This window comes from Microtus oregoni, unplaced genomic scaffold (genome assembly GCF_018167655.1).
Source record: "Microtus oregoni isolate MIOR12 unplaced genomic scaffold, Mior012 000004F_ref0000308, whole genome shotgun sequence".
Classification (NCBI taxonomy): domain Eukaryota; kingdom Metazoa; phylum Chordata; class Mammalia; order Rodentia; family Cricetidae; genus Microtus; species Microtus oregoni.
In genome coordinates, this window is record NW_024543063.1 from 13175363 (window position 1) to 13191238 (window position 15876).

The following is a 15876-nucleotide window of genomic DNA, read 5'->3' on the forward strand; positions in this document are numbered from 1 at the left end:
TGGGGTTTTGGGTTGTATACCAGATTGCTTTCTTTCCAGAGAGAAATGGTTCTCATGGGATGGTTGTTTCATTTTGATTGCTAAGACTAGGTCTCACTGTGGAGCTCACACTGGCCTCAAACTCATGACAACCCTCTGGCCTGAATTTCTGCCTACACTCGTTTACATTTCTCCTTGGTGCTTGGGACTGAACTCGGGGCTTTGCATAAGCCATGCAAATACTCCACCACCGAGTTATAGTTCCAGCCCCAGGAATGCTTTTTAGCATGAGAAATCTAATAGCATTCCCTTTGCTTTGCAGAGTTCTTCATGGAATGAGCTTTGGAGTCACCCAACTTCTGTGTACAATCTGTGCAGGTGGCTTGCCAGTTTCAATTCAACACTTACAAGCATTGGAAACTTCCTCCTTTCTTTAAGACAGCTCTAAGGGTTACAAATCCCTTGATACCAACCCGGAAAACCATGCCAGGCTGTGGAGGGTAAGGACTTTTTCCCTTTGTATTTTAAGTTACTTGGTGTAAGCTGCTGCTCAGGGCCCTTAGTCCTCCAAAGGCTCTTTGATGAATACAATGATGCCATTGGTTCAGATGGCACCTCTTTTCTGATGGGAATCATAGTAATGTACAGCTCCTTTCTGGGTAGTGGGGCTTGGTTACCAGTTCAGAGAACACTGCAGTTGTCTGGTTTTTTGGTAGAAAAGCTCAAAGAGAGTGATGGGGCAGTGTTTTCTGTTGAAAAGAATCGGTAGTGCTTCTGCATTGAAGAACTACTACCTCTCTTTCTTCTTTCTCTGTCTCTCTGTCTCTCTGTCTGTCTCTCTGTCTCTGTCTCTCTCTGCGTCTGTCTGTGTCTGTCTCTTTCTCTCTCTCTGTCTTTCTCTCTTGTCTGTCTTTCAGTCTGATGTGGGAGTGATTTCTTATTAATAAAGAAACTGCCTAGGCCCATTTGATAGGCCAACCCTTAGGTAGGCAGAGAAAACAGAACAGAATGCTGGGAGAAAGAAGCTGATTCAGAGAGTCACCATGATTCTCCCACTCCAGACAGATGCAGGTTAAGATCTTCCCTGGTAAGCCACCTCGTGGACTACACAGATTATTAGAAATGGGTTAGATTAATGTGTAAGAGCTAGCCAATAAGAGGCTGGAACTAATGGACCAGGCAGTGTTTAAAAGAATACAGTTTCCATGTAATTATTTCGGGTAAAGCTAGCCGGGTGGCGGGAAGCAGCCTGCCGCTCCTATTACAACAGAGTGGCGCCCAACGTTAGAAATGGGTTAGATTAATATGTAAGAGCTAGCCAATAAGAGGCTGGAACTAATGGACCAGGCAGTGTTTAAAAGAATACAGTTTCCATGTAATTATTTCGGGTAAAGCTAGCCGGGTGGCGGGAAGCGGCCCGCCGCTCCTATTACAACATCAGTCTATCTCTCTGTCTCTGTCTATCTTTCTCTGTCTCTCTGTCTCTCTGTCTCTCTGTCTCTCTCTCTCTCTCTCTCTCTCTCTCTCTCTCTCTGCGTGTGTGTGTGTGTGTGTGTGTGTGTGTGTGTGCATGTATGTGTGTAAGTCAGATGGCCTGCTTGGGGTTTTCCACATGCTGGAAGATGCCCCTGCTCCTTACCACCAAACAAGCACCAGAAGGGCAACGGGTTGACATCCTTCTACAGCTCTTTCATCCATTCCCACTAGGCATCACTCTCGCTTTAATGAATAGCAGTTGATGTCCGTGCATAGATGGTCCTAAATCCTGTAATGGAAACCTAAAGAAGATCAAAGCTTTGCAAGCTTGCCCTGGGCTGCTGAACTTCTTTGGGCACCGTGTTCCCATCGATCTAAGCAAGAAGACCAAAGTTAAAGGGACAGTTGAGTTCTGAGGGGTGCATATTCTAAAAGTCCACACTGCCACCCACCAACCCTTTCCCAGTCAAAGGACATTCTCAAGAGACGAGTTAGAAATAACTGGGTCGGAAGCAATATTCTTCTCTTGGCAGAGCTGGTTTAGATTCTAATAGTAAAGGACTGCTCTTGCCTATGAACCAATGATTCTAACACAGCAGTGGTCCATTCCTTTAGTCCTCCAAGTTCTGGGACACAAGCAACAGCCATCATCCTAGAAGCAAGAAAGCCAATGTTTTGGCAGAGCCAAATAACTGGCCCACACTTACTAGCTGATAAATGTGAAGTCAGTCTTAGACTCTAACTGGAGTGATAGCAGAACTGTCAGTCTTTGCAGTACGTCTGTGCCATAGAAATAATACATGTATCTACACAATCCATGAAACCTTATGAGCACATTCATAAAATCACTGGGAAGAAATTGAATTGTATGTCTTTATTTCTCTCTCCATCTATGTATACATTTTAATATCAATATTGAAATCAAAACATATATTGACATATATGATCTATAGTAATGCACAACTCTCATTCTATAGAGATTTGCTTTATGGAGGTCCTTCTGTATAGGTACTGCTTTTATTGGCTAATGAATAAAGCTGTTTCAACCAAAAGCTTAGCAGAGTAAATCCAAAAGGGAAATCAGAACAGAGATATATAGAGAGAGATATAGGCAGAGTCAGGGAGATGCCATTAAAGGAGAAAGATACCAGATGCCAGTCAGAATCTTACCGGTAGGTCACAGCCTCATGGGGATACAAAGATTAAAAGAAATGGATTAATTTAAGATGTAAGAGTTAGCTAGAAATATGCCTAAGCTATTGACCAAACAGTGTTGTAATTAGTATAGTTTCAGCGTGATTGATTATTTGTGCCTGGGTGGCTGGGAAATGAACAAGCAATCTCCTGGTACAATGGACGAAGGGTCCTTTTTTACTGCAATAGACTGAGGGAAGTCGTTATTTCCCAGTTAGAACTTAGAGGAAGACAGAGGACTGATAGGATGCCTCGATGCCTCAGAAGTTGTCAAGGCTGATGCCATAAGGTGGAAAAGGAACTGGTTCCAACAATTGTCCTTGACTTGAATGTTGTGGTGTGTGAACATATATGCAGACAAACACACAGGGAGTGTGTGAAGGCCAACACTAACAGCACTACTAAATACTGAGTCAGACTTCAGGTCTTCACAGTCTTAGCAAAACCATCTGGGGCCAGCTTTGTCACATAGAATATATTGTTTTCCTCAGCATAGTTTATTCTTTTTTTTTTCCAAATACTTTAAAACATTTTAAAAAAATCCCTCCCCATGAATCCTCCTCCCAGCCAGCACATATTTGATATTTCCACCAGTAATTGTAAAATAACAAATGTACAAGACTTAAAAGCACCATTAGAAAGGAAAAGAGAAAATAAAGGTTTTCTCCAGCCCCTATCTCACTTTCAAATCCTCTTCAGGCAGATGGCTGCTTTTAACATCTCTCTCTCTCTCTCTCTCTCTCTCTCTTTCTCCTCCTCCTCCTTCCCCCTTTCTTCTTCAAGAGGTTCATACACCTTACACTAAGCAGCTTCTGTCTTCCTTTAGTTGGTGTATACCATGGTGACCTAATCTGCTGCAGTAAACTAGATTGACTCAATGGTTTATTTGCAGTAAACTAGATTGACTCAATGGTTTTTGTTGCCGATGGAAATGTGTGAGATATGGCTACCAACACCAGCGCTGTGTTCTGGGCTCTCATTCTGCTAATCACATTGCAGTTACATTTCCATCTAATTCAAAGAATGCACAAGGATGCTGCAGGATTCCTTAGATTCTTTCCATTTGCCTACCCAACCCCAGTACACATTGCACTTCATGGAAAGCAACCACAGTGCCCTTGTACTCTCTCCTCTCTTCAGAGTCACCCATCTGAGGGAATCACCTATGTGACTTCCATTCTTGGAGACCCACGGAATTTTTCTAATATTCACTGTTCCCACGAATACTCTTATCCTGCTTTGTTCCTGGCTGCAAGGACCTTGCACCGTCGTTCCTCTTCAGCCTCCTCCAGCACAGTCTCCATTCACAACACACTTAGCTCATTCTACAGGCTCGGGCCACCTCTGCAGCTGCTGTTGTCCTTGGAAATCATCCCATAGCCCTGGCATCTGCAATATTCTGGGGTCTCCACAGTCTGTACCTTCAACGGTGGCCTCCTAGTCTTTCTTCAGGGACTCCAACCATACCACATGATGCCAAGTCTCAGCTCTTCTCCACGATTCCTTCTATCCAGTGGCCTCCAGTGCAGTGAAGCCATTCTTTCACCTGTGGTGTCTCCTTTCCTCCCATGATGTCATGTTTCAGAATATTTGCTCAACTCTGCAAAGATGTGTTGCATTTTTTTAACTATGTAAAGATCTGTTGCACTTGTTTAATTATGTAAAGTGTGTTGCTGTTTACCTTGCTTGCCTAAGGAACCTGATTGGTCTAATTAAATGCTGAACAGTAATAGTGAGGGAGGGGGTATAGATAGAACTTCCAGGCAGGGAAAGTAAGTAAGAAGAATTTACACTCAAGGAAGAAAGAAAAGTAGACAACAAGGAGATGCCAAGGACTAGACAGATAGACACAGAGGAATACAAGTAGGACAATAGACACGGAGGAATACAAGTAGGACATTGTATTGATATTTCATTTGTATTTTAATAAATAAATCTTGCCTGAAGATCAGAGTGTAAAACAGCCACACTGACCAATCATACAGACCAGGCAGTGGTGGCTCACACCTTTAATCCCAGTAGACACACTAGTTTGCCATAGAAACCAGGCACTAAAGGTGCACACCTTTAATCCCAACACTAGAGGAGTATTAGATGGCAGGAGACAGGTTTCACTCTCATCTGCCCTGGCTTCCTCTCCTGCCCTGCCCATCTCCCTGCGGTTTCCTGTGACACCCGCAGTTTGCCCTGCACAGCACCCACATGGCTTCCCACAGCAGGACATACAGAATGGAAGATTAAAAGCCCCAAGGCAAAATAAAGGTGAATAGAGACAGGTTAAAAGAGCTAGTGGGACAAGCCTAAGCTAAGCCCAAGTGTTCATAATTAATACTATGTCTCCATGTCTTTATTTGGGAGCTGGTGGACAGCACAAAGAAAGTGCCAGCTACAATGCCTGACCAGTTTCTTCTCATGACCCCTTCGATCCACTGCAACTGAAGCTGCTCTACTTTCACTAATGGCCTCTCTTGACATCCCACGATGTCAAACTTCAAATGTCCTCCATGACTCCTTTAATTACGCAGCTCCCGTGTATCCAAAAGCAATGACATGTAGAGACTCTTGCATATCACCAAGTTCACCTGTTAGCATGAGATGCAGCCTTAGCCCCCACTGATCAAGGCTTCTATGCACGACTCTGAGGAAATATTCCCAACAGACTTCATCTCAGTGATGCTGGGTTCTTCCTAATCACAAACGATTTCTCAGACCCAGGTGGCCCCATAGATTTTTCTCAGTAAAACAAAGTTTCACTTCCGTATATTCTTAGTCCAAAACATGACAAGAATGGCCCTGGTGGGGTCTTTTCTTCCCTGTGAACTTTGCCAGCCAAGCCTCCACAGACTGCACAATCATCCATGTTCCCACAACGGATGATGAATCTCAGAACTCTCCAAGGTTTTTCTAGCCTAAAGTTCCAAACACCAGTATGACTCTTCCCCCAAACAACACGGCCAGGTCTTCAAGGCAATAGTCTACTCTCTGGCACCGATTTTGATCTTAGTTTGCTTGCTGTGGCCATGATAAGTGTACTGGGGAGGAAAAGATTTATTTCACTTATGGATTATAGTGCATGATGAAGGAAAGACACGCGGTAACTCACGTCGGAAACCTATGGGCAGGAAGTAGAAACCATCGCTTCCTAACTTGCTCACTCAAGGTTTCCACAGCCTGCTTTCCTATACAGTTCAGAATCAGCTGCCCTGGGGTAGCGCTGCCCATAGTGGGCTGGACCCTCTCACATCATCAACTGCTGACATGGTCCACATGCTTACAGACCACTCTGATGGGAGTCTTTTCTCAACTGAGACTCTCTCTTTCCAGATGACCCTTGCTTGTGTCAAGTTGAAGAAAAAAACCAACCAGTACAACCTCCTTACCCACACTAACTCTTTCTAAACAGTCCTACTCCTCCAACGCTCTTCAAATCATTCAACTTGAGTGTGTGATTTACTTCCCCCTAAGACTCTGACTCATGAATATCAACTATGATCCTCACGATACCAGTGACAGAAGAGGGGCAAGAAGTTACCTGCCTATGCAGGGCGATTAGCCCGTGGAGGACCTGGGCTTGAACCTTGAATTTATTTCCTGGATGCGCTCTGAACCCTGCACTCACTCTTCTCAGCTGAGTCAACATTTTAGAAATGTTTCCATGAAACTTCAGAAACCCATAGGATTTTTCTCATACACAGCTTTTCTGTGATATCCTTATATATTCCCATCTTGGTAACTGTATGGGCACAGATTTAGCAGTGCCAAGTCCACAAAAAAAAATTATATAAAATACATACATATTTTATGTGTGTGCATGTATATATATATATAAACCTATAATTGAAGAGCTGTTATTATATTGGTCTCTTTGACAATCATATTGTATAATACATTAAGTCTATCCTAAATGGATGTAGATTTAGATTTGTAGATATAGATACAGAAAGAGACATGGATATACAAAGAATTGCTGTCACATTCATGAAGGGACTGTCCTGCTTTGCTTCCTAGTGCTGTGTTAAAGTCCATAAACCAAAGCAACTTGGGGCAGAAATGATTTATTTGACTTACATGTCCCAATCACAATCTAGCATTGAGGGAAGTCGGGGCAGGAATTCGAGCAGGAACAGAGGCAGGAGCCATTGGTTAGAAAGCTGCTTACTGGCTTGCTCTCATTGGTGTGCTCAGTTTGCTCTTTTGTATAACCCAGGACCGTTTGCCTAAGGATGACATCACCCACAGTGCACTGAGCCCCTCCACATCAATTATTAATCAAGGCAATGCCCCACAGACTTGCCAATGGGCCAATCTGATGGAGACATTGTCTCAGTTTCAGTTTCCTGTGCCCAGGTGACTCTAGAGTGACAAAAAGCTAACCAGGGTAAGGGAGTTCACTGCCACTCTGGGAGAGGTATTTGATTGTTGCTTCTGTTTGGGACAGAAGGGAAAAGCCGGCGGTGAGTGGAAGTCCATCACTGGAGAATTACTGGAGAAACTTTACTGGGTGGACACGAGGGGGTTCTGCAGAGAAGCTTGAAACAATGGTGCACTTGAAAAGTAATGTTGGAAATATACTGCCAAATTTAAAAAATAAAATACACGCTATAATGCCATTTTTTTGTAAAATAAAAAGAATCCTCATAAAACAATAACTCACTTTTTACACGAATCCAGGTAAAATATTACAGATGGTACCTGTGAGAGGTGATGCCTATGAGCATGGAAGGCAGTGACTAAAACATTAATGTGGGGGCCAGCACAGAGAAGGGAAACATCAGGTTTCCTTCTAGACAGATGGGATGACTTACATCGTTGCTTATAATTCGAGTACTCACCACTATCTATAATATTTCTGTCAATCAATATTACCAAATTTAGGAAGAATTTTCCTAAACTAATAGCTACAATCAGACTTAAGTTCCCCCAGTCTTAATCAGTTGATCTTTCTCCATCATTGTTCTATAGTGTGTCTTCTTCCGTAACTCAGCTGAGTTTGCACTGACAGAAAGATCTCTTGCTTCTCAGGGTCTTATGGGCTGCATCGGCATAGTCTGTGAACATAATGTTTCCAACTACCCGAAAGCACAGGGGCCCACACAAGCCAGAATAAAAATAAATGTGGGTACCACGTTACCATCAAGCCCTTCCTCCTATTTGGAAGTCTCCGGCGTCCCAGGGACCCCATGATCTCCCTAGGGCAGGAGTCCATTTGGGCTCCCCTGGTATCCCCGCTGCATGCTCAACTCATTTCAAACTCTGCTTCAACCCCTCTTACACGTAATACATCAAAAGATGTATTCTTCCTTCACCGAGAAACTCCATGCTGTGGAGCCGTCTCCAGGAGCCCTTTTTGTTTAACCAGGCTTTTTCCCCCTTCTTTCTGAACCTCCCTCCACACCCTCCTTTTTTTTTCCCTTGGAAGAATTTGATCTTTTGCCAAAAATAAATGAAATGCTGGCTCCAAGTTCAACTCAGAATTTACTAGCTGATAAATTGAAAATGGAGAGTAGGCTGGGAGAAAGTGCAGAGAGGGAGGGAGGCTTTCATTTGGGGCAAGTACGAACTTGGACTGGGAAGCTCTTCAAATACCCCATCTGTGCTGAGTCACGTGGAGGAGGAGGTCAGGGGCTGAGGCTGGCTCCCTGCCAGCCTCACGCTCTGCCCAGGTTGATGAAGAGCCTGGAATGGAATGACGGTGGGATTAGACTTTCAGTGTTTTAAATATAACGTTAGACACCACGTGCCTGACACAGAATGAGCAGATAACCTAGATCTCCATGTTCATCAGACTAGCGCCGGAACATAAGTGTTTCTGGGAGCTGACTCCCACTGTGTCCTTATCCTGACTTCACCCGCTCCGACCCTGCCTACCATTCTCCCTTTCTCCTGCAACTGAGTCTTTCCAGATGCCTCCGGTTAACAGGGAGTGAAGAGGAGCCACGGGGGGAAAAGCATCGGAGACAATAAGCCTTGCTAAGACTATGGCATGATGGTGACATTAATTAATATCCGAAGCAGTTTTGGGAGATGAGAGATGTTATGTCCATTTGCACAAGGAAGATGAAGCGCTGTGACTTCAACAGCTTCTCCCAGTCAACCAAGCTGGAAAACACAGGGCCGAGATACAAATCTAAGAAGTCTGCTCTGTTCCTCCAGTCCTGGTAGTGTCTGCTGCCTCTCAATCACCTCTATATCACTATACCTCGGAGAATAAGTACAACTTCATGTCACTGATGTGTCTTCTATGGCAAGGAAAGCCAGCAAGGGTAGTTCCTTGTGACCCTGGTCCCCCTCCCACGGTCTCCTTGTTTGAATCCTGGTTCTTAGATAATTTTGACATTCAGATCTCTGTTTTGTTTTGTTCTGCTTTCTTACCACATTTTATTATGAACAATTTAAACACAGAGCAATGAGCCTACATGTGTTCCTTGTGAGCTCCATCAGCTAAGATCAATCACATCTACCCATTTCTCCACACCCTTCTTCATCTACCAAACCCATCTTGCCTTCCACATATCAAAGTAAGTCAGACACATTAGCTCAGGATGTAACTCAACACTTCCGTTCCCCTCTGTTAGTCACACAAAGTAAGCACCATGCCTAACAATTACAGAGGGCTTGCAGCCAAGTGCAATGCCAAGCACTTTCTGGGTGCCACATAACTTGATCCTGATGGAAATCTTATGTGATCCCTGCAGTTACCACCTTCATCTTGCAGACAAGAGACTGCATTACAAAGGATACAAGCTGGGTTAATATGTGCTTGCTAACTATTCCAATGGCCTTTGCCTGCACGAATTCATTTCATCCATTATCTCTTCTGATACCTCCTAGGGCCAGTACTGTTGCAATCGAGGAAACAGAGACTTAGAGAGAATGGTCAAGTTCATAGTAACTACTAGAGCTTGAGTGAACTGAAGATGTAAACCTCCGCTCTGCTTAGCCTTGCCATTGGCTCACTTCTCCAGTGTAGCATCCTTTCTGCTACCATATTCTCACTGTTTCCCTCTACTTAGCTTTCAGGTCTCAGGGACAAAGCGAGTGGGAAACTCCCAGGCCAAAATGCCCCAGTTGCTGGGAAAAGTGAGAACAGATGGTGTTAGTCAGCTTTCCATTATTACAGCAAACACCGGCTATAAACAGCTAGCCCATAGAAGGAATGGTTCCTTTGTGCTCACGGTTCCAACGGTCTCAGTTCGGGGTCACTTGGCTAGTTGTTTGGGGCCTACAGAACCCCAAACTCACACAGCAGTGCTTCTTCACTCCTTGCTGTTAAGTTAAGGCCCTCACAAGACGCTCAGGACAGTAAAGCCCTGGGCTGTATCATAATATAACAAAAGGCACAATGTAGGATGAGTGGGGGGAGAGGGACCACTTGTCTCCCAGTCACCCTAACATGGGCTATGGCACATGCACAGTATTTGCTGTCTACCATCTCATTGTATCCCTATAGCAACATCTCTGAGAGCCAGCTACCAGTATCCTCAGGGTTTCAGATGAGGAAACAGACTAGGGAAGCTTAACACGGAATTCAAGGTCACATTACCCCCAGAGAGAAAGAACGGCTGGTTCCAAATCTGGTGTCACTAGTGGGGTTGGGAGAGCAAGGGCAGACACAGCATTTCAGTTTTTGTTTGTTGTGTTTTGTTTTCCCGGTCTGGTGCTGTATTAACTGGTATGCCAGGGTTAGTGAGTAAAGACATCCACGGAGCCTGAGAGATTAGCCAAGCCTAACATCGGAAGAGCGTGGCCACTTGTTACATGAACTTTGCTCCAGAGAGTCCTTTGATACAGTTCTATGGTTCCGAGCCCAGGCCCAGGCTGACACTGTGAATCTAAAGCACAACCTCTCTGTGCTTCAGTTTCCCTGGCTTGCAGAACAGAGAGGATTGTACTTACGCACGAAATAGTTGTTAGGACCAAATGATATCTTATAGGTAAACCTTCAGCTGGCACAGTACTCAGCAACTGCCGATGAAAAGTACCTTAACCTGTCATTTATGTGACAGGACTTGGGTACATTGATATACTCAGATGACTTCAGGTGAAATGGGTTCATTCTGAATACATGGTTTTCACGATGTCCAGAAAGTCCCCAACTACGTAGAGGAGCGTCCCAGATCCGGAAAAGTATACTTTACCTTTAGACTGCTGCGTCCAGGACACACGGCTAGCCTGGGGTTTGGGAGCTTCACTGTGGAGGAGAAATTCTTTGTACCACCCCCTCATTTTCTACTTCCTTTCTTTCCTTCACTTTGTAAACAGGAGATAAACGGACATCACATTTCTCCAACCTGGGTCTATTACCCATTTAATTTGCCTATTCATTTCTTTTTACCCCAGTTCCTGTATTCTAGTCCCTATTCCTCAATCCCATAGGTAACCACTCCCACTGAGCTTAATTTATATTCATCATTTTATTTGTATGTGTTTTTTAAAATCCTTCATTTTCTAACACATGTATTTTCAGTTGAAAAAAAGGTATTTTTATGTATCTTTATACTTCTTCATTCTTACTTTTCTAGAACAGGATCTCACTACACAATATTGGTTGGCCTGAATTCATTCTTTAGGCTAGGTTAGCCTCAGATTCATAGAGGTCCATCCTCCTGTTTCCGCTTCCTGGTGCTGAAATTAACGGTATGTACCTACCACCATGCTTCTCTCTTGCTTCTTAATTCTTCTCTAGCATTGTTTATAAATGTGTCTATGTTATCGAATGTTTATCCAGGTTCCTTCTTCCCTCTCTTGCACAGCTCACATATTCATGATACAACCTATCTAATTTGCATTGGCAGATTTCCATATTACCCTCAAGTTCCCATCACTACAAACACCACAAAGAGCATACCCCAGCACGTCCCCTGTGGACTTTGCTGAGATGTTCTTGGGATGGATCCCTATGAGGGATCCATGTTAATTTGTCTAAGTAGTGTCAGATGGCTCACTAGCAAACCTGTTCCTGGCAGCCCTCCCGGTAGCATCACATAACTCCCAACTCCACATGGCACTTGTAGCATGCTGTTGTTGTTGCTGCTTCCCGACTTCGAGGGAATCGCTATTTAGTCATTTCCCCATCATACCCACTCCAGATCTTCCTGTGGCTCCTTCTGTTTGGGCTTCTCACCTAAGCTTTTCTGGTGTCTGCTTGTCCTCATCACTCACTCATTTTAGTCTCTTCCACTCTCTAAGGATTTTCTCATAACTTGTGGCTTCTATTGCTTTCTGAACAAGAATATCCATGGACCACCTTCTCTTTCTGTTTTATCTGAAAATGTTGTGATCATCTCCATTTGTTATTATCTAGAGAACATCTTTGGTGATGATATCTATACATAGGCAGAAAGATGTCTCAGGGTATAGAGGGTCTTATAGTATTGATCAAACTGTCCAAGGGAAACAATTATTTGCTAAGGACTCTTGCCATGAAAGGCATTTGGAGGGTCACAGATTGTCCAGAATACGCATCCATTCAGTATCCTATTAAGTTAGTCAAAATTTACCTGTCTTTATGGAAGGTGGCTGAAATTATTTATTCAGCAGGAACAGTAATCCCGAGGATTCTTCCGTTGTGGACATAAAAATGGCTGCTCATAAAAAACATTGCTCAGCTGTGTCTTTGGTCCTCTTTTCCTGCCTGCTTTTTTTTCTACCAATGCACACATATGGTATAGTGAAATTCACTCTTAATGTAAAGGATCTGTATTTCCCTTGCTGCATTATTCTCTCCTGACTCCATTGTGGCCTGACTGAAGCCGCCTCTTGCTTTTCCCTTTGAATGTAACTTTTCTAGAAGGGTTTCACTGTCTTCCATTCTGGACCAGATTCCCCCAGCAAAGTCTCCAATCTTCTGTCATCATACACTCCACTTTATTGTAATGATTGTTTTCCCTCACAGGATATCAGCAACCTCAGGTCCAACTGCCCCTGCCCTGTTCCCCTGTCTTGCTGAGTGACAGACAAGCTGTGCTTCTAGAGGACCAAGTCTAAATCGGTACAGTTATGAGGACTGAGAGGGAAAGCATAGTTCCTGCATCACCTACATCACAGAGTTTATATGAAAATAATTGTTTTTAAAATTATAAGGTCCTAAAAGCTACAATAAGAGAATGAGATGGATCTTTGGATAGCATTGTGCCTATTAAAAGAGGTTTCGAGGTTGAATGAGGATTAAACAGTTCTGAGATCCTAAGATAATTCCTTAAGTCTAAAATTGCCATCAACAGAATGCTGGTGATGGAAGGGAGCCTGAAGATTGCTCTGTCTAGATACTTTAATTTGAAGTAGAACTTGACTAGTAATTGGTACAAATTGTTCAAATTAAAAAACTAAATCCCAACAGTACTTAAAGAAAGTTTATGTCAGTGGATGCAGGGTAAAGGGTCTTAATACCTCTATGTAGATTTGTGACCTCTTATTCAAAGAGTTGAAAATAGGGCTCACAAGGCTGATGACTCTGTGGCAGCTCCCCTGTTTCAGTGTTCTGCAAGCCTTTTATTGTCTGAGCAAGATGGTAACCTTTAAGGAAAAGTTTATCAGATCAGCTACAGATGAGAAGAGTAGCCAATCCAAACAATAAGATCCCCACAGTGGGAGGAGAGCTCATAAAAGTTGTTATAGCCTGTGTTCTCAGCATTCTGGGAAAGCTTCTGGCTAATGAAGCTGCCTTTGTGGACATCTTCAAAGACAAACTCAAGGGGCTGGAGAGATGGCTCAGTGGTTAAGAGCATTGCCTGCTCTTCCAAAGGTCCTGAGTTCAATTCCCAGCAACCACATGGTGGCTCACAACCATCTGTAATGAGGTCTGGTGCCCTCTTCTGGCCTGCAGGCATACACACAGATAGAATACTGTATACATAATAAATAAATAAATATTTTAAAAAAAAGACAAACTCAAAGGAGAAATGATGGATCTGTTGAAGTGGAGTTTATTTCTTCAGACTCCTAAAGCTGTGGTGGATAGATTACTCTATGAGAATGAACTAACCAGAGTTCATAGAAACCCACAGAGACTGAGCTAACAATCAGGGAGCCTGCATGGGTCTGACATAAGCCCTCTGTACATATGTTATGGTTGCCTAGCTTGGTCTTCTTGTGGGACTCCTAACAGTAGGAGCGGGGGCTATCTCTGACACTTTTGACTGTTTTTGGAACCCTTGTCTTCCTACTGGGTTGCCTTGTCCAGTCTTAATATGAAGAGTGGATGGGAGTAGACTGGGAGGGGAGGAGGGAGAAGAAACTACATTTGAGATGCCATATATGAAAGAAGAAGAATAACATTGCTTTGTGACATCCAATTCTAAGACTGTGATGCTGATTGCCGAAGTCCACCGTCAGGAGAAGGGGAACTTCCACTTGGTGCAGAGGAATGTCAGTGTGTTCAAGCTCATTTTTCTTCAGGTCATCAAGTGTAGCTGTGACCACACCATCGTTGTAGCTTCTCACCCAGTAGAAACTCATACCTATGCCACCTGGAAACCAAATGGGTTACTTCTGCACCACGTGATTAGGTATGCTTGCAATTTGGCTTATGCTTGGTTGGTTTCACTATGTGATGATAGAGAAGGTTGGCATTCATCCCAGCAGCTGCCAGGGGTGGATTTTGGGAGAACATGGTTAACTCCAGCATGGCTGTGTGGAGTAGGGTAAACATGGCAGTTGTTCCTCTCCAGGAATTGAATCCAGAAATGGGAACAGACAATGACAGAGCTGGAAGGAAGTGTATAATATGTGGTGGTGGAGAGTGTCTTTGAAATAATTAATCTAAAAGGATACACCACTGGGATATTGGGTTAACTGTGGCTGCCCTCACTGAATCCAGTTGAAAATCCAATCTTAGATTCATCCCATGTCAACAATGGTGAAGGGAATACATAATGCTGAGAACGAAATCTTCCTCAGTCTCACTGTATCCTTAATATTCAGTGATTAACCAGCATCATCAACTAGAAGCTGAATGTCATATGATAAATAAATAAATAAATATTAATAATATTGCAAAGCAAGACTATCACAAGGCTGATAAGGTTGCTCAGCTCAGGAAGCATGCAGAAACCCTGGGGAAAGTCCAGAAGGATCTAAGAAACCTGTGACTGTCAAGTTCTAGGTTGTAAATACCAACCTACAATGAGATTAACCATGGATCTTTAGTCTTTAACTTGTGTATAGGTCACAGTTTGTTTCTTCCTTGATATGAGCTCACAGATCAAATCCCAGGCTTGTTTAATGCTCGTGCTATGAGATCTTGAACAAATAAAGTTAGCTATTCCAATGTAGGAAAGGAAGAAAAAAGAAAAGAAGAGAAAAGAAGGGCTCACAAAGCAAGATAGCTTTATTTCAAGTAAAGTAACAGGACATGTCAGAAAGGATGCCAAGAACACCGTCAAGATCCACAACAAACCACATGAGTGAGGATACTCGAGGGTTCAGTTATTGTCTGGAGATTCCTTTAAATCCATTCAAGGGAAGAAGGATTTTGGTTATTAATGGATGTAGTAAGAGCAGGCTTTTTGTTCTGTATTGACTGATATATTAGGTCATACAACTATTTTTCTATGGCCTATGTCCCTTTCCCCATAATGCATCTGATTTTAGCCATATGCAGTATACACACACACACACACACACACACACACACACATATATATATATGTATTATACATTTGTATAATGATGCATAGGCACAAGATATAAACAGGGGATTCTCCCAAATGTTTTCTAGAGAACACAATTTTGCCTTGCTATGCATACACACACACACACACACACACACACACACACACACACACACAAAGTTAAGATCAGATTAGCCTTTCTGTTCTTTATACTCTGATATATTTGAATAGAAAATATTTGTTTGATTTTTGTTAGAGGCATAGAAACTTATACTATTGTCCAGAGAGGTGTATACATGTAGCCTGTTGGAGGTAGGGGTTCTGAGTAGCTAGGTGTATTGAGAGGAGTACCATATACATGATACAGAAAGTTAGGAATGAGGCTACGAAGATGGTTCTAGAAGAGAAGGGTCATGAAGAACCCAAACCAATTAGGGGGTCCATGGAACTAGACTGCCTCCTAAACTTGTTGGCCTCAGGTCTCCTTGATTCTGCTCTTCACATCCCCTGAGGCATGTAGATTGTGGGAAGATGCAATCTTACTGCACGTGCTTTCTGAATTCATCCAGCTGCCACGCAGCCTCCTCTTTGGCTGTTGCCAAGCTGACCTTTGAGT

At 43.2% G+C, this 15876-nt stretch overlaps 1 pseudogene; it reads left to right on the forward strand.

The window, feature by feature from the left end:
- The first annotated feature begins 13156 nt into the window (after positions 1 to 13156).
- On the forward strand, positions 13157 to 14738 carry LOC121447378 (annotated as a pseudogene).
- Positions 14739 to 15876: the final 1138 nt, after the last annotated feature.